At 45.2% G+C, this 18,269-nt stretch overlaps 1 protein-coding gene across 1 annotated transcript in view; it reads right to left on the bottom strand.

The window, feature by feature from the left end:
- Positions 1 to 18,269, bottom strand: part of LOC140542319 (tetraspanin-15) — a 118,317-nt gene that overhangs the window by 98,927 nt on the left and 1,121 nt on the right. The window contains exons 3-4 of the mRNA XM_072665254.1: positions 16,562 to 16,630; positions 10,668 to 10,740 (exon numbers count right to left, since the gene is read on the bottom strand). The gene's annotated coding sequence lies outside the window, so the exon portion shown is untranslated. The remainder of the gene's footprint in view (positions 1 to 10,667; positions 10,741 to 16,561; positions 16,631 to 18,269) is intronic.

The raw sequence follows: 18,269 nt of genomic DNA, 5'->3' as shown, positions 1-18,269 counted from the left end.
TCCCATTGTCATGATACTGCAGCTGGTATTTCTCAAATGCATTCGAGGGCAGCGCACACAAACACTATTACAGCCAATCTTTGGATACTACATCTCCAGGCAGTGCACACACTTACCCAGAGCGACTTACAAAAGTGCTTCGCTATTTACCCAAAGATAACCTCAGCTAGTTTGAATAGGCTAAGGTTAGACACTACTAAACACAAGTCAATAAGGTGACCACTCCCCTCACTAGGCGAGAACTAAGCTGGACGGACATGACAGGAGAGGGTAACAGAATTGTGAGTCTCCTGGTAAAACTTTCACTTGAGCTTTCATTGCTATTAGCGTTGGGCGTGGGGGTAGTAAATAGTAGTGTTAAATGGCTTCCGGTTTCGTTGTAACTTCAAACAAAATTTAGCTACAAGCCAATTGCTACAAACAAATTATTTGTTAATTGAGCGATTCATAATCCAAATAATTGATTATTGACTATTGTTTATTGCAGCCCTACCGCGTACCTTGCAATGTTATCTCCCAGTACAGAGTCATAAAGAGAGTAAATACATCAAAAGAGAGCCTACGAGTGGGTTCTTAACATTTTCGCAAGGGCTTTCGGCGGCGGCGGAACTAAATGCGATCATGCAAATAAAGCCTATTCAATCACACTGAATGGAATGCAGAGAGATGGGGCGAGACGGAACGAGATAAGGTGAGAGCTGGAGAAAGCAAGTGATGAAAAGTGAGGGACGTGACAGACAGAAAAAAGGGAGAGAGAAGAGAAAGAGGACGTCCCGACGTCACGGTGACATTTCAGTGGGCGCTCCTGCCGCTGTTAGACGTCTCGCCCCCCCGCCCCATCTTCTCTTCTCTTGCCTCCACCATCAAGCCCTCGCTGTTTTGTCTCTCCCTCCCACTGAGTACACATGGAGCCTAACTCACTCTTCCCTCCATTTTTCTCTCATTTTTTTTAACCTTTCGTGATGTACTTGCACTTGAGCACTCTACAGCCTCAGTCTGAGAGCTTTTAACGGAATGACAGAGTGTGAGCAGGAGGTGTGTGCATGGTGGTGTTAATTAGCTGTATCTCAGTGTATATCCGCTGCTACGTCTCACTCTCTCAAACCTCTCCTGTCGTCTTGCTTTCTCTCTCTCAAGTCAAAGAAGGAAACTGTAAAAAAAAAAAAAAAAAAAGGGCAGGAATTTAATGAGTGAAAAAAGTCGCAGGTGTGTCCAAAGTTGAGGTGCTAGTAACTACAGTAAACGAGTAACAAGGAGCAGCCGTTGCTGATTCAATACATTTATTTCCCATTAAAAACATTTGGGGGCGACCTTCAAGGCCCTTGCAGATGGTGCTGCATGAGGATGATTGGGCTGTAAATAAAGACTGGGATTTTTGCCACTGCTGGTAGACCAGTATGACCATATGCTTCAATACACCTACAAATTCAGCTACTTCTCTCACTCTATAGTCTTTGGCACGCCCAAATGGGATCACTCCTTTACAACCCATTTTCCACACATCCAACGAGACACTCACCGCACCCTACCACCTCCTCTTAATCTATGAATCCCATCAAACACCCCACAGGCATTCATAGCCCGATTATCCTTGTGCAAGGCCATCTGCCGAAGCCTTACTAATTTGTGTCCGGGGCACGGGATTGTTTTTTTTATATATATATACATTGCTTCAGAGGTTGTGTGTACTTTATTTCACCTAAATGGACCTGAATTGCATAAATAGGCCTAAATATTAGCATACACCTATAAGTATTGCAGTACTGAAGCTGATAGACCACTGGTCTAATAATTAATCTCACACTTTCAACATCCATTCATTTCAACTGAAACCTGAACATCGCAGAATGACTGAAACCTCCCCAGAGAGTAATGTACCGTGGGGTCAGGTCAGACCAGAGCTAATCATGTGAAGGTCACTCAGATGGATGGCAATTACAGCCAGACCGACCAGTCAGGGTCTGCAGAGCCACAGAGAAGGTATTTCAATTAATGCTCGGCCCGCGAACCTGACAGGGGTGAGGGATCAATAAGGATCCTCCACAAGCCCTCCTACTTGGCCTTGGTGCCTGGGGCTGACACAGGCAGGTTATATCACACTAGTGTTATGTTGGTGTGTTGTTTCTAGAACAGTTCATAAAGGGCTTGTGTACCAAGATGACGTATCGCCTAGGGATACCATGACAATAATGTACAGCTCTCGATCGCTGTGTGGGATATGGGAATATGCTCATTTGTTTGTTGCAGGGCAATTATTACTGGTGTCTTGATAATCCTGATACTTAAGACGCATTAAGAGACCAAGTGTAAACAGGGTCAAACCACCTAAAAATGCTACAAATAGGAACTCTAGCTGGACTGGGCTGAGCCAACAGAAGAAGGCTACTGTGGAACAGGGCACGGATTTTAATCATGTCTACAGGCGGAGTGCAAAACAACACTTGCTTACCTCCGTCCACCATTAGAAGCACCTAAAGTGGACACACAAGCATCGAAACTGGACCTTGAAGCAACTAAAGAGGGTCATCAGGTCTAATGAGTCCTTGATTTTTGGTTCCAGAGGGAAGTGGTTTGAGTATTTTTAGAACTGCTGATCACCTGGGACCTTCAGCACAGGAATTACTGAGTTACTCAGAATGAGCGGAGGTTCTGAGGTCAACAGAGAACGGTCAGACTGGTCGGAGCCGACAGAAAGGCTACAGTAACTCAGATGACCCCTCTGTACAATTGTGATGATCAGAAAAGCATCTCTGAACATGTTGAACCTTGAGCCAGACGAGTCAAAGACTCGGCTCATCAACACTGGACATGAAACGTAGCCTGGTTTGGGAGCACAGGGGCCAAAATTCGGTGCCAACAGCATAAATCTAGGACACCCCAGATTTGACCACACACCTATACCATGGTGGCAAAACCCTTGTTGGCAAACACAGAGGTCAGACGTTTCTTGTAGTTGATGACCAGGTTTGCACACATATCAGGAGGACATCAGCTCCCTCCGCAGGTTTTCTATGGGATTAAGGTCCAGAGACTGGCTAGACCACTCCATGGCCTTAATGTGCTTCTCCTTGAGCCACTCCTTTGTTGTTTTAACTATATGTTTAACTATATGTTTTGGGTCACTTCCCCATATTTTCAGTGTCCTGGCAGAGGAAAGGAAGTTTTCACTCAGGCTTTTACGGTACATGCCCGTCCATCCCGTCCATCCTCCCTTGTTGCCCTGTGCCCAGATAAACAGACAAACACCCTCAAAGCATCTGCATGCTTGATGGTGGGGAAGATGTTCTTGGGGTCATAGTCAGCATCTCTCTTTCTCTAAACACAAGTTGGATTTTGATCTAATCTGACCACAGCACCTTCTCCCAAATACTCTCTGAATCATTCATGTGTCCATTGGCAAACATTAGCCGGGCCTGCACATGTGAGCACTGGGACCTTGCGGCGGCACTGTCGTAGTGTGTTACCAATGGTTTTCTTGGTGACTATGGTCCCAGCTGCCTTGCTTTTGGTTTTGTTGCCCATTCCAGCCTTGTGCAGGTCTACAATCTTGTCCCTGACAGCTCTTTGGTCTTGCTCATGGTGGAGAGGTTGGAGTCTAATTGATAGATTGATTCTGTGTCACAGGTATCTTTAATGCGGCCTGTGGGAGCCAGAACCAGTAATGGTTGGTAGGAGATCAAATGCTTATTTCACTTAATGAAATGCAAATCAATTTATATATTTCGATTTTCTGGATTTTCTTTTTGATGTTCTACTGATGATCTACTCATGTATTCATAAAGTCTGCACAATTGTAACAGACCATGCTTCTGACTTTGACCTGCAGTGAGCTTGTGTACTCAGGGGGTATAGAATATCCCACTACGGCTCCTAAATAGATGCAGACTACAGCTGTTGCGCGTTGCGTCAGACTTCTTAGCAACTGTTGGGTGGTTGAGGACTGGCTGAACATTTTTGTCCCTCATCCAAGAATTCTTGGCTGTGCCAAGTAGAAGTGTCCACTAAAGCACTGTGCTAATGCTGCCCTACGAGACGATTTGGGGTGACTACTTAACCTCAACCAAACGGTATCATTTCAGCTGCCGACATCATTGTTAATCTGAAAACCATTTGTACTCATGTAAATATCCCGCCAATGTCTTGAGGTCTTGTGGTCTTGTTTTGGAGAGCGGCACGTGAAGATGATTAGCAATTCCAGGGTGAGTTAGTCCAGAAATGGTCTAATGGATTTAGCTTAACCATTAAAAAAAGTATTTGAGCAAGATTAAATCACATTCACATAAGCAATCTGCACACCTCACACGCTACAGATAAAAAATGGATACTTTGTTCCCAAGCTGGATGGCTCCAGGTTTGGGGTACCTGGAGGACCTGCCCAAAGATGAAGATGAAGAGTTTATGTAAGCTATATTAAATGCTAGCTCATCAAGATTGCCAACTTTAGTAAGGTGACTTGAGGGTGATGATCTTCAGCTAGACTGGAAATCTCAAACTCTACAAAGCCTTTCATATGAGAAGACACTTCTGAAAGAAGGACAGTGATGAACTGCAGCATTGGCATCAGAGGACGAGGTTACACTCCAGCATGCCACTAGCCAAAATGCAGTAGGACACCACGTTTTCATGAAGTACTCAGAGGCAGATCCTAACCTACAGCCAGCAGCTCCTTTCTCCAGCAACTCAATTTAGCACCTCATGACACAGCAGAGAAGCTGCCTGAAGGTGTCCCACAATCAAAAACTGTACTAAACTCTGCCATAGTTGAGTAATGTTGAATAATGAGAGTTCAATACATGGAAGTGATAAACCGTGAGCCTTAAACACTGCTGTTCATCCTTCCGAAAAACATCCAGCAGAACCAAAACTGGAAACTGGAGCTGGAAAACAGGCCAATTCCAAAACCCCATCACACACATTACATCACAGTCTTGACTCGTTCTATTTACGCTTCCAGAATCTACATAATACCCAGCCTGCTAATGAAAGTCCTGGTCAAAGCTGATGAAATGCTACCAGGTAGCGCCTCAGGAAAAGTTTTTGTTGTTGACACTACTGCAGAGGTGAAGGCTATCACCAGGGCTTAAACCAGTGATCACCCAATGATACAGCCCAATGGTGAAAAAAGGGACTTTAACGGACCAGGCTGACAGAATTCGCAAATGACGACGCTATGACTGAGAAGATCACCAAAAGCATCGTCTACTCGAATCTAGAATTTACCCCATGTTGCTTTACGTACTTTCACTTTATCCCTCTTTTTCTTTACCTTTCCCTGTCTCTCATTAGCTCTCTTACACGTTCTTACACTCCTCTTAGAGTCCTCTTCAGCTAAAGCAGCCGCCTCTACGGATGGTGCGTGACCAAGAGAGCTCCGAGCGAGACTCTGCAGCGGGAGGGCCCTTGTGCAGCACCGCTTTTTGCGAGGCAGCTCAAGTCAGGTAGTCCACCGCCTGCCTTTGTTGGTAATTACAGCGGCATTGTGCGCTTGACGAGGAGGGCTTATGAGGGCTGGCTAATCTTTCCACAGCCAGAATTGGTATGCTAGCGATGCGGCTGTTGCCTAGGTGATTCCTGGTCATTTCTATGCTTTGATTTTATTGTTTTTGGGGTGGGCTTGTCACTGGCTGGCAGTCAGGGAAATATGACTGCTCCTGAGATGACTGCTCCTGTTTTTTAGAATCTGTCCACATACACTATATTGCCAAAAGTATTCGCTCGCCTGCCTTCGCACACATATGAACTTGAGTGACATCCCATTCTAAATCCATAGGGTTTAATATGATGTCAGGTCACCCTTTGCAGCTATAACAGCTTCAACTGGAACTAAGGGGCCCAACCCAACTCCTGATAAACAACCCCACACCATAATCCCCCCTCCACCAAACTTTACCCTTGGCACAATGCAGTTACCCAAGTACCCAAGTTTTATGTGGCCTACCACTTCCTGACCATGGAGATTATTTTGCACTCTGCTACAACTGACCGGTGTGCTCGCATATTCATTAACATGCAGCAAACACTGTCATATGGCATCTGTGATGTCCCTGGACAAGTTCATTCCAAACCAGGGGTGGTCATAATATTCTGATATGACTGTGACAGTAGACGAAGGGTGGTAGCATTGTGGAAACCGTTTACTTTGTGGGATGTTCTATAGCCACCGTAGTGAAGGTGTATAGAGAATGGGCTTCTCGCACACTGAGTGCCTACGAACGGCGTTACAGTATAACGGTGGTGCCCCCCGGGCCATTGATGCCAGAGAGGAATGGCAACACCGGCGAGTGGTACAGAGCAATTGACGCACCACAGTGGATCGGATAACCTGATGATAAACACCTTCCATCACCTACTACAGTCCATGCCATGACGTATCGCTAGTGTCATACAAGTCAAGGGTGGTTATTTGTGGCTGGTTGCACATGTCAGTCTTCACCCTGGGAGTGTCAGGAGTATTAAATGTAAAAGGGGAAAGACTCCAGAAAATCAGTCCAGGATCAATACTGATTAGGTACTGAGGTACTTGCGTTTCAGAAAAAGTGTAACATAAACAAAACTGTCACGTTTTAGGGTTCTGTTAAAATTGTGGTATAATCAGCGTTTAGCTGAACTGTTAGCTGTTAGCTGGGTAGATTAACTAAGAAATTCAAGACATTCTCCCAAGCCTGGCTAACTTTGGTTAAAGAAGCTTAACCTCACTCAACCTTCATAACCATTTTCTATCAAATTACCATAAAGGACTTATTGTCCACTGAAAAGAAAAGATCTTCTGTTATCTATGAGGGGTTATGAAATAACTGAACTCTTCGGAGGAGGAACATGCCTGAAACCATTCCTCCCTAATCTAACGTCCTATAAATACCATCCCTGCCTAGTCCACATGTCTTTGACAAGTCTGCGCAACCCTCCATCACCCCGTCACCTCCTCTTTAACCTTGTCATCTATCATTCCCGGCTCCTGACCACACATCAGAGGGGGGACTTGGCTTCCTACCACAGAGCAAGACTCCAGTCGAACTGCAGCCAAAAATATTCCTCCCCCCTTCACCCCCTCTCTTACAGTCTGAAGGCCCTAAGATGAAGGCCCTATCTGATCTAGCAAAGTAGCAGAGTTAGCTAATTAGCTCATCTGAAGGGGCAGCCTCCTCTTACTCTATATTGGGTATATTGTCAATAACTAAACATACTCAAGTGTTGTTTCATGATTTGTAGGCTTAATGCTAATGCTAATCACCTACGTTAAAACATCAACATTAGCTGGGATTATGAGCCAGCATATGGAACTATGTGCTCTGTATATTGTGCAACAGATGAGCTCCAAATCTGGACTAAAGTGTATCTTGGACTGACCTCTTCCCAATACCATTTTTGCGCTCTACCGTGGATGCAAAAGGCTTTCGCAGAAACTCTGCTGGTGTTGAATGGCGAGGACATTACCCACCAGATATCTGTTGACTAGGTGTCAGTATGTGTCTATGAGGGATGCCATGATGGGAGCAATTTTGGGATGAAATGATCTCAATTTCGCTTCGGAGAAATGCTCAGCGTCGCCCCTGCTAAGCCGCTCGACGTCCCATCCATATTCATCCCCCCACTGCCTGTACTTCCACCGGGTGTTTAGGGAGCTGTCAGTCATGCCAGGTGGCGAGTGTGACCTAGGCACCGCCTGACTCAGCGTTTGCTGCCTCCACGCAGAACATGCCATCTCTAATGCATCTCCTTCATTTTCATTACAGCTGGCCGAGGACACCGAACATTGTGCTCGCCGCCGAGAGAGCAATTGGGCCGGCGCTGCCAAGGCGAAAACTGAGACCCTGCAAAATCCGTCAGACCGGAAAGCGACTCTAAAGAGGGGTGATGGAAGCACGGAGGATGCGAATGTTCAGCGCTCCACATGTGCGTGAGGTCAGGTGCAATTTGTACGCCGACCTCATGTTGTAATAGGAATGTGTTTTTTCACCGGACCCATGAATATAAGAGTAGGCAATTTACGAGAGTCTGAGAGCTGTGCAACACTTAAGTCTACTGCTGAGCAAAACAACACCCTTTAGCCTCCTCTCATTAGGCTGAAAATAATAAAGGGAAAGAAGAATTCCGCGGGTGACCTCTCAGCAGGACTCAGCAGCTTATGATGCTTTGCTCAACGTCCTCTTTGAGAACATCTTAGACGACGGGCAGGGAAGCTAAGCAGTGTTCGAAAAGATAGACGGTGCAAATGAAATTCCATGAGCTCGGATATAGTTATATTGTTATATAAAATACGCTGATTTTTCTTTTGCTGAGGGCTTGTGTGAAGAAAAAAACAAACTCTGGCTGGTTTACAGCAGAATAACGAGCTGAGAGAAGCCAGATGTTATAGCATGGCATTGTTTTTTATTTCTTTTTTGTAAAAATTGTCCCTTATTTTCTCCCATTTTGGTACTGCCAGTTAACCCACCCATTCGTAGCTCCACTTAGCACTACTAATGCTCCCGACACTAGGAAAGTAAGGACTCTCCTCCGATACACGTGAAACCAGCCACCACCTGATTATCTATCACTGGGGAAAACACCAGGTCCCCAGCTCCATCGTACCAGCTAACAGACGCCTGTCCCTGCCAGCATTGCTTTTAGAGTGATAAAGAAAGCGAGCACCATCCATCCACCTGAAGAAAACACGGGCAACTGCTCCCTCTGGCAGCTGATGGCAAAGCAATAGCATAGTTTTCACTCCAGAGTCTTTCTGGATAGTGCTGCTGTCCTCTCATTGTGTCCTCTCAGCGCGATGTGCTGTTTGCAAACTGAACAGATTGTAGCCGGTTAGGTTTTGGCCTTGCCTTCTCTCACTTTCCTGGGTTTGGCTTTTTCTGAGAGCTGAGGTAGTCCCGTATGTTGGTGAGGGAACGGTCCGATGGGCAGAAGAAATGGCAATGTAAGTTTTAAGCCTGCTAGTATTAGCTTCTTCCCTGGAATTTGCACAGTTGCATGGTCTGAGTTTGGGCTCCCCTTTTGTGATAACTGGCACTGGCAAAGCCTCGAGGCCTGGTTCACATACCAACATAATGATGAGCTGCTCTCCAGAAGCAACAACACTGCATTCTCCATAGACATCGTTGTCACGTCTTACCGTTTCGCAAGCTTTGAATAGAGCTAGCAGGGCTTTCGCTAGTTGGCTGGGTGTATGTACACTTTAGGAAAGCAAAAAGAACGAATTTACAGCTCTGCTTTGGTTATGTCTGACTTTCTTTTGAAGTTGGGACAAAAGTCTTTGAGGTTCATGGGATTTTACGCATAATTCATCTATGCCACAATAACTACAGTTTGTCTGTTTCAGAGCCCCTTTAAGAATCCAAATGTATACTTTTCCAGGACCTCACCACTGTCCCATTGTTTAGGTATCCCTATGACTGAAATGGTGCCATTCCAATTGTGAATACTGTTTAGTATGATACACTCTTTAAAAAAAGGGGTCTTCAATATGGACAGCATGTTTTATACATGCATGGGGCTTTTGGTAGGCTTGTGTTCAGATCCTCTCCTGCACAACACCATAAAAGACTCTCTGTTTGGACTCGAAGCGAATAGAAGATGAGACAGATAAAATGAACAGATTGCGGCAGTAATCCGCAGCAGCAGTTTGAGCAGAAATCCACCTCTTTCCATCACCGAACACAAAGAGTCCTTCAGCGATCCAAGGTGACAGACTGTGCTGAGCTAGGAACACGTCCTGGCCTACACGTCTCGATCAATCAGATTAGACTCACACGATTTGATCCGAAATCAGCAGTCTTGTTCTTAAAAGTTGGGGCATTATCCGTCATCCTGAGTCTATCGTGATTGTTTTTCGGAGCCAAGCTGATAAGACTGGTTGTGTTTAAGCAACTAATACATCATTGCAGCTCAACACGCTTGGAGGAGAACTGTTAGGCCAGCTAACAAAGACCCCTGCTGGCTAGCAGAACGCAAGCTGAGCGATAGGGACAGAGTAAAGACCGTATAACCCACCTAGAGAGAGCCAGGCTGCTTATGCTGTCTTAGGCTGCCTGCCACGGATGGCTATGGCAACACTGGGGACCGAACTCATGATCTCGGATGGTTGCGTTCTTTAGGAATCTAGTTTGACAATCTGACACGTTCTTCTGAACGAGACTGTGAAACAACTGGGCTTCATTAAAACACTTATTAAAACCTTCCTGATCTGTCTGCAAAGAGCCAAGCATGAATGGGAAAAGGCTGTGATCTGTGGCATTCCCTTCTCAAAGCTGTCTGTAGTTTAAAGTTGATTAATCATCACTCATCAGACCATCACTCTCATCTAATAGGTCTGAATGACCTCTAAAGACCCAGCCATTTCTATTGGGGGGCTATTACAGACCCTAAACTCTTTTATACTGCATTCATCTGCATTAATTAAGTAACTCACTTGCCATTTGTAATAAAAACAATTACCAATAATGACAAAAAATAATAAGGGTATATTATATTTCGTTTACGTAAGATCAGAGCATGAAGCCGGTGGTATTTAATTTTTTTTTTTTTTATTGCTATGTAGCCATTTTTCATCCTTTTTAATAGCATGGTAATGCTACAAGACTCAGATTGATGTATTTACTGGATCTGAGTGCTATAAAATGTTTCAAAATATAATGTTTAAAGAATTTAAGCAACACAAAACTTTGCAGTGCGCTTACCTCACAGCGTGCAGCTGAAAGTCCACCCGCAGTTCCCTTCTGCCTCCTGTAAGCTCTGCACCATTTAAAGCCCCTGGGAACACATTTTGATATACTGAGTTTTAGTGTTTCATACTAAACCTGGGTGTTCAGTGAAAGTTTAACTCGAAGTTAAACACGAAGCAGAAATATGATCAAACACTCAAATTACAAATGATCCACAGTGCACTCTTCACACTGAGAACAGTGTGGGCGTGGTCTTAATATTCTAATGAACAAGCATGACTGAAAGCCCTCCATCACTGGCTAACAACATTTGTTAGTTCTGTCCATCTTCCGGCTACACGCTGTGTCTGTAGAGTTGGGTACGGATGCTGTCCCCGACTACGGTGCTGTCTCAGGAACCTCCCGTCTGAGAGGTGATGAGCACCAGACGTGAGGGACAAGGCATGTGGGACAACTGCCCCCCCCCCTTTAGTTGCCAGGTTTAGCTTTAGCTCTCCAGGTTGCACACACTCGATACACCTCTGGTAGATACACTGTATGGACAAAAGTATTGGGACACTTAATTGTTGCATTTGTTGTTTCTCTACTGAAATCAAGGGTATTAAAAAGAGGTGATCCTGCTTTTGTTGGAGTAGCTGTCTCTACTCCAGGGAAGAAGGCTTTCTACAAGGATTTGGAGGAGCTTTGCTGTGAGACTTTGATTGCATGGCGACAAGAGCAAGAGCGTTAGTGAGCTCAGGGTTTTCACCACCCTGACAGTTCAAAAAAGCTGGGGGCTTCATGTCCCTCTAGCCCACACCTGGCATTAGGCATGGTGCCAATGGAATTATGTTTATCTGCTCCAGAGGGTCCTATTCCTCTCCACAAGGACTAGACAAGCTGTGTGTGCATTTGCACATATGTGTCAGCAATGGGTGCAACTTAAAGTAGCTGAATGCATTCATCAGAAGGGGTGTCCACAAACACTGGCGTGCACGGCTGACTTAAAGAAGAGTGAGAAGAGGCCTGCGGAAGGGGAGGGAAATAGGAAGAGAAGAAAGGGGCAGTGAGAGGAATACTGTATGGGAGATGGAGAGCTTGTATTCAGATGAATGTGGCCTAAATCTTTCAAGTCTGGTTGCAATATCGGCATGTTAATAACCCAAGCTGCCTTCTGAATCCACAACCAGACCCGAGACCCAGCAGAAAAACAAACCAGAGGTCTTCTGATTCATCATGTATTCCTCTGACTGAGGCTGGTGAAGGGTAGAGAGGGCAGATAACATGTATTACACATAAATGGGGCTTTCGATACGCTCTCAAGCCTATTGTGCTCTTCACATCTTCTCCTGCACAGCATCATACCAGACTCTACGTGGACACGGAGCGGAGAGAAGATGAGACCGATATGGTTCAGACAGATACAATGAACAGATTGCGGCAGTAATCCGCCGCAGCAGTTTGAGCAGAAATCCACCTCTTTCCATCGCCAAACACAAAGAGTCCTTCAGCTACCCAAGGTGACAGACTGTGCTGAGCTAGGAACACTGGTTCGGGCTTACACGGCTCGATCAATCAGATTAGACGCATGTGTTGATTCGTTCTGAGATCAGCAATCTTGTTCTCAGAAGTTCTCTCTTGGGGAAGGCCACAAGAAAAAGTTTGGGAACCTGTGGCCTAGCCATTCACTCACAACAGCACCACCCAGCCAACACAGGCATCTGTTAGCTGGTGCGGTGAAGCTGGAGACCCGGTGCTTTCCTCCGAGCATGTCAGCAATGTCACATCAGCTGCAGTTTGAAAACATTCTGTCTGTTTTCCAGGGATGCTGGAAGTTGTGTATTTATGATCAAACTACTGTAGAGGAAATTTACCGATAGCCCTTTTCAAAGTCTGACTCAAATACAAAGGCATTTTGTCAGTGTTGGTCAGCAGGACTTTTTATATCCTATCTGAGTTATAATAATATAACTATATATATATAAGTTATATAAAGTTAAGGGCAGTGATATATATATACTCTTATAGTCCCATATAGTATAGGGCCGATGACAGTAAATAGTGTATTCGTGCCATCTACAGGGCACAGTGGGTAACGCGGTTAAGTTCTTATATATATCTCGAGATAAATATGTCGGGATAAATCTTTTGAGATATGAGATAATTATCTTTAGATCTTCAGTTGTTCTTCGTCCAGCATTGTTCATCTTAATATAGTTATTGCAGGATAAATATCTTTGGGGGGGGGGGGGGGGGTTTAATTAAATTCTTAAGATAATTATGAATTATGCTGAAAAAACAGCTCTGAAAACTCCAGCTCAGGACCAGTCTTTGCTGGTAGCTGGTTTCAGCTTGTCTTTGATGGTCAAGTTGGTTGAAAAGCTGGTCATCTAGGTCAATACATACCCTATGCTGGTAAGCTAGTTGGTTAACCAGCTCCTGACCAGCATAGTGTATGTTGCGTTTGATTCTGGTCAGCTTGTTCATACTGGTGGTCTAGCTCGGTCAGGCTGATCATGCTTGTAGACCAGCTTAACCAACAGACACAATGCACACACTATAAACCCTATGCTGGTCTAGAGCTAAGATGGTCAACCAGCTAAACCAGTTTGACCATAAGACTGTAGCTTAAACTGGGAATGCCCGTCATTGAGTGGCGGTTTCTATTAGAATGACTCTTTTTGATTTTCAAGTTTTCTAATATAAATTTACTACTAGTTAATATTCTCTACAAAACATGCATTAAATAATGATATGGAAACCTTCAACTAATCCAGCACCAGTCCAATGCTCTTGACCGCGCAGGGCACATGGAGGACACTTTAATAATTAAACAGTTATCTTTTTCACCTCTGTTATGAACTGATGGTGATTTTAAAGTAAGTGAAAGCCACAAGGAATGAAAAATTCCACAAATTAAGTCTGCACACGGCAAAATCCCCTCTCCGGCGAAACCGCATGGCTTGCCGTTGAACCAACGTACAGGATCTTTAATAACCGCACTTATTATGTATTCGCAAAAGCAGAACACCGATCTAATCATGTCCGAGTGGTGTTTTCCTGAAGCTGAAAGGGAACAGATGGAATAGTCAATAATCGTGCTGACCATTGGCTGCCTGTGACCCTGCGAGCTTGAGAGATTTCCACAGTTGTATTTAAAAGAAATGCGGCGTGTCTCGTTAGACCCGCGGCTGCGGCTCTGGCCGCGGCCCATGGCTCTGTGCCTGTGGCTTCGCCTCATGCGATTTTCTGCTCCTGCTCTACTTCAAAGCAGGTAGGAAAGTCAGAGGGGGGAAGAGGGGGAAATCAAGGTGTCTCATTTGATTTGGACTTCAAAATGTCATTTGCAAATAAGCGCTGGGACTCCGCCCGTCCCTGAGACACTGACCCAAGCTCCGGCCTTTCCCTTCACCTTCTCTCTGCCTCCTCTGATCTCCAATACATGCACACACATTCACACCCGGAGCTGCTTTAATAAGAATGAGCATACGGACGAGGTTAAAGGTACTCAATTTGTACAGATGGAGGTTTGCTGGAACTAACCGAAGACTAGCCCTGTCCAATGCAGTTCATTCACCTTCAGTTTTACAGGCCTACAGCTTGACTACACCTTAGATTGACATGTCCATCCAACCTGACTTTAATTATATATATATATATTTTAAGCCATTAAACCTGTATCCTGAGCTGCAACAAATAAAACTGTTAAATTGAATTCTTAAGAAAACTAGAGATGTGCAGAACAACAGGGCGGTGACCATTGGTCTCCATTGGAACCAGTTCTGTGCTGGTCACATTTACGAGGGCGTCAGGGGCACAAACACAGCCACACACACACACCATGGCTGTGACTGCAATGGCTCCCCCTCTAGACCGCTTTCTTACAGTCGCTGTGTCGGCATTCCTCAGAAATCTTCATTAGGCTTCAGCACAGCCAACAGGAGGGCAGTTAGCGTCTCTGGAGGTCGAACGAAAGGCTAGTTTGTCCTAGTTCTAAATGTTAGTGTGACCCTGCACGTCTGCTGTCATTTATTACTCTTAGAAATGAAAGAAAGAAAATCGGATTTGTCCAAAATCGGAATTGGCCAGTAAAATATAAAGAAAACATGTGATTTCAGTTCATTTGCGCCATCACTGTAAACCACGCACTATTCATACCATTAATACACTATTGTTGCACCACCATGATACCACCGACTGGACATATGCTGAAATGCAGTTTCTTCATTGGTTTAGACAATAAGCACCTAGCTCATCATTCAGAAATACCAACCAAGTAAATAGATCAGCCGCTATAGTTTGGAGAACAACTAAAAGGGTTATTAGCAGATTAGCTGCCCAAGTCCCGAAAGAGACAAAGAAGCACAGTGGCATCTGCACAGACCCTGCTCTAATGAATGCATGCCTTAACCAAGAACCTCTGGCCTGAGAGACTTGGGCAGATCTTCTCATTAGAAGGCCATGGCTTCCTGAGCTGGCACATACGCCAGAAAGAGAGAGAGAGAGGAGGTGAAGGGAGGAAATCAAGCATGAGATGTGAATTACAGCGCTAACCGCGCGCGTATGTTACACTGTGATTAGATTCACTCTTGGGAGACGGGACAGAAACGCAGTATCTCCTCCTTCCTCCCCCCTGGAAGCTGAGACGGAGCGGGAGCCATCTGTTTCTCTATCGCACTCTGCATCTGTCTCAGAGCACTAACAGGCGCAACCGGAGAAGAAATGTGGGCTAACAAAAAAAAGAAAAGAAAAAAAAAAAAATCTCCATGAGAGCCACTAGGTTGTAAATGACAACAATAGGAGATGAGCTTTTAATTAATGGATCAGCAGCAGGGTTGTGACGGTGTCATGGCTTCGCGGTTAGCCGCAGTGACTTTTTCCAAAGCTGTTCCTGACGTACAGCTCCTCAAACCACTGGTTCTCAGCCTATTTCACACGTGATTGCCTCCCTCTTCGCTCGGCACAAGCATGAACTTCTTAGCATCGCTAGTTTGCTAACCCTATCACGCGGCGGCTACCAAACAAACAGCAGCTCGTTCTCAGCTATGCTTTTATGTACGCCACTTAGCATAGTTAGCTAACAGGCTAACCGTGTAATATTAGCAACTTTCCATCAATTAGCCTGTAATGACGACAGTATGGCTTTCAGCCATGCCTGATTAAGCCAATCATATCAGGCCAGGTGGTTGCTTTGGGTTTTCTAGGTGGACGCTGTGGTGTTTCTACAGCTGGTCCCATCACTGACCCTGGTGGCTATCCATATGTGGGGCCAACATGGTACCCGTGAACAAAACTTTTCAATTAGGCTTATCAGGATTCCATATGGTTGCGGTGGTGTTGTTAAGTGGTTCGACGGTGGTTAGTATGGTGCTTCTAGGTGGTTGCTAAGTGGTTGCAAGGCAGTTGCTGCAGTATGTTAAGTGTACAACCCAGATGGGACCCATCCTGTGCGGCTATCCATCTGGGATTCAATGTGGTTGCTAGGTGGTTGCTGGGCAGTTACGATGATGTTGCAAATTTTTTTGCTAGGCATTTGCTATGGTGGCTGTTAAGGGCCATGGTTGCTAGTTTTTATAAAGCTTTGAAATCTGCATCGTCTGGCCTTTTTTCTAACGATGTCTGTGAACAAACAGCCTCAGCAAGCTAATTAAGCTCTAATAAAGGAGATCTTGGTAAAGGTTGGGGTGCTGAAGCTTTTGCATGGTGCTCCTTCTCCTCTTCAGCTCTTCTGCCCATTCATTGCATAAACATAGTTTTGCCCGAGTAAACATCAGCTTACTTTTATGCAGAACACATTAGGGAGAGGGAGAAACAGCTATAAGCAGAAGAGCTTTAGCAGGGTGAGATAAGCATGTCAGGCGTGTGTGTGTGTGTGTGTGTGTGTGTGTGTGTGCTGATCTTATTAATGACATCTCCGTTCCCACACTCACCGCTCCGCTCCTCTCCTCCGTTATCCTCACAGCTTCTCTCTGCAGCGGGGGATTCTCTCTCAAGTCCTCCTGCAATAATGACACATAATATATCGCTTTAGCAGAACCCGAGAGCCTCCGCTGGGTAACCCGCGCTTAAGCCAAGGTGCAGCAGGGCAGATAAACCTCTTTCACGGGAAGTGGCGAGTTTTGCCCAGGAGGCTCTATTGAACATTCAGGTGAAGTTTGTGTTCAGTTTGTCAGACATCAAACGTCTTTCTTGTTCAGTGTTTGGATCTGGGTAATAAAACTGGGTACCGCCGCTTTGCAGACCGGAATCAACAAACCGCCGGGACCTCCAGTCAGGTTCCTCTCGCCTCATTCCTTTCACATGAAGACGTAAAGACCTGATACAGGCAGGGGTGTGCCTTCTGACTACTTCCGATACTGGTGGTTGGATGCTAGGGGGTTGCTATAGTTGTTGCTATGGTATCCTAGGTGGTTGCTAGGGTGTTGCTAGGAGGTTGCCATAGTGTTGCAATGTGGCTGCTAAGGGGTGGCTAGGTGGTTGATAGGGTGTTGCTCACTATTTTCTTTAGTGTTTCTATGTGGATGCTATGGTATGCAAGGTGGTTGCTATAGTGATGCTATGTTCTAGGTGGTTTCTATGGCGTTGCTGAGTGGTTGTTATAATCTCGCTATGTGGATGCTAAGGCATCCCAGGTGGTTGCTAGCATGTTTCTAGGTGGTTGCTATAATGTTGCAGTGTGGTTGCTGGGTTATGGCTAGGTAATTGCTATAGTGCTAGGTGGTTGCTATAGTGTTGCCAAGTAGTTGCTAGGGTGTTGCAAGGTGGCTGTTGTGGTGTTGCTCAGTTGTTGCTAAGTGGATGCTGTAGTGTTGCTAAGTGATTGCTAGGGTGTGGCTAGGTGGTTACTAGGGTGTGGCTGGATTGCTAATAGGGTGTTGTTCAGTGTTTGCTTTAGTGTTTCTATGTGGATGCTTTGGTATGCAAGGTGATTATCATATTGTTGCTAGGTGGTTTCTAAAGTGTTGCCAGGTAGTTGCTAGGGTGTTGCACGGCGGTTGATGTGGTGTTGCTCAGTTGTCGCTATTGTGTTGCGGATGTGGATGCTACTGTATCCCAGGTGGTTGCAGGTGGTCTTTTTCAGGTGGTTGCGATATTCTTAATACCCGGACATTCAGTGTGAATATTTAACGCATGACGCACTGCATGGCCAAAAGTTTGTGGACATTTGTTTCTTTCAGGAAAACAGGAAGACTGCTGTGAGGAGGATTTGATTGCATTCAGCCAAACATTAGTGAGGTCAGGTACTGATGTTGGATGATTGGCTCTGCCACTTCACTGCATCCCAAAGGAACAAGACAGAGAACCCGGTGCCACTCTGATTAGACTTGAGATCTTCTCTGATCTGAAAACGGTGGCCCTGATATTCTAATGGACGCCGCTGATTGACAGGCCTCTGGCAATGGAACATCTAAATAAGCCATAATGCAAAAAAAAAAAAAAGTTATTCTGCCTCAATGAGTAAAGGCATGTAAGGGGAAACAAGGTCCAACTGTTGGATTGATCATGCTTTGGGGTTGTGCTGCAGCCAGTGGCACTGAGAACATTTCAGTGATAGAGGTAGAGCTGGGCAATATGACGATATTTCATCGTATAGTGGCGACAATATGCTTTTCTAAGCATATGGAGGATACCGTTGGT

This window comes from Salminus brasiliensis, chromosome 20, assembly GCF_030463535.1.
Source record: "Salminus brasiliensis chromosome 20, fSalBra1.hap2, whole genome shotgun sequence".
Lineage (NCBI taxonomy): Eukaryota > Metazoa > Chordata > Actinopteri > Characiformes > Bryconidae > Salminus > Salminus brasiliensis.
Note: the sequence above shows the minus strand (reverse complement) of the source record. Positions and strands in the feature narration are given on the sequence as shown.